Raw genomic sequence first — 1,940 nt, 5'->3', positions numbered from 1 at the left:
TGCAATATTAAATGAAGAAGTAGTGAATTTTCATATAAGTATTAAATGTATAAAGTCTATGAAGTAATAAATTTTCATATAAGTATTAAATGTATAAAGTCTATGAAGTAATAAATTTTCATATAAGTATTAATTGTATAAAGTCTATGAAGTAATAAATTTTCATATAAGTATTAATTGTATAAAGTCTATGCAGTAATAAATTTTCATATAAGTAGTAAATATATAAAGTCTATGAAGTAATAAATTTTCATATAAGTATTAAATGTATAAAGTCTATGAAGTAATAAATTTTCATATAAGTATTAATTGTATAAAGTCTATGAAGTAATAAATTTTCATATAAGTAGTAAATATATAAAGTCTATGAAGTAATAAATTTTCATATAAGTATTAATTGCATAAAGTCTATGAAGTAATAAATTTTCATATAAGTACTAAATGTATAAAGTCTATGAAGTAATAAATTTTCATATAAGTAGTAAATATATAAAGTCTATGAAGTAATAAATTTTCATATAAGTATTAATTGTATAAAGTCTATGAAGTAATAAATTTTCATATAAGTATTAATTGTATAAAGTCTATGAAGTAATAAATTTTCATATAAGTATTAATTGTATAAAGTCTATGAAGTAATAAATTTTCATATAAGTATTAATTGTATAAAGTCTATGAAGTAATAAATTTTCATATAAGTACTAAATGTATAAAGTCTATGAAGTAATAAATTTTCATATAAGTAGTAAATATATAAAGTCTATGAAGTAATAAATTTTCATATAAGTATTAAATGTATAAAGTCTATGAAGTAATGAATTTTCATATAAGTATTAATTGTATAAAGTCTATGAAGTAATAAATTTTCATATAAGTATTAATTGTATAAAGTCTATGAAGTAATAAATTTTCATATAACTATTAATTGTATAAAGTCTATGAAGTAATAAATTTTCATATAAGTATTAATTGTATAAAGTCTATGAAGTAATAAATTTTCATATAAGTATTAAATGTATAAAGTCTATGAAGTAATAAATTTTCATATAAGTATTAATTGTATAAAGTCTATGAAGTAATAAATTTTCATATAAGTATTAATTGTATAAAGTCTATGAAGTAATAAATTTTCATATAAGTAGTAAATATATAAAGTCTATGAAGTAATAAATTTTCATATAAGTATTAAATGTATAAAGTCTATGAAGTAATAAATTTTCATATAAGTATTAATTGTATAAAGTCTATGAAGTAATAAATTTTCATATAAGTATTAATTGTATAAAGTCTATGAAGTAATAAATTTTCATATAAGTATTAATTGTATAAAGTCTATGAAGTAATAAATTTTCATATAAGTACTAAATGTATAAAGTCTATGAAGTAATAAATTTTCATATAAGTAGTAAATATATAAAGTCTATGAAGTAATAAATTTTCATATAAGTATTAATTGTATAAAGTCTATGAAGTAATAAATTTTCATATAAGTATTAATTGTATAAAGTCTATGAAGTAATAAATTTTCATATAAGTACTAAATGTATAAAGTCTATGAAGTAATCAATTTTCATATAAGTAGTAAATATATAAAGTCTATGAAGTAATAAATTTTCATATAAGTATTAAATGTATAAAGTCTATGAAGTAAAATATAAAGTCTATGAAGTAATAAATTTTTATATAAGTATAAAAAATATAAAGTCTATGAAGTAATGAATTTTCATATAAGTATTAAATGTATAAAGTCTATGAAGTAATAAATTTTCATATAAGTATTAATTGTATAAAGTCTATGAAGTAATAAATTTTCATATAAGTATTAATTGTATAAAGTCTATGAAGTAATAAATTTTCATATAAGTATTAATTGTATAAAGTCTATGAAGTAATAAATTTTCATATAAGTATTAATTGTATAAAGTCTATGAAGTAATAAA

Source organism: Bactrocera oleae, unplaced genomic scaffold (genome assembly GCF_042242935.1).
Source record: "Bactrocera oleae isolate idBacOlea1 unplaced genomic scaffold, idBacOlea1 ctg00000012.1, whole genome shotgun sequence".
NCBI classification, from domain to species: Eukaryota; Metazoa; Arthropoda; class Insecta; order Diptera; family Tephritidae; genus Bactrocera; species Bactrocera oleae.
Note: the sequence above shows the minus strand (reverse complement) of the source record.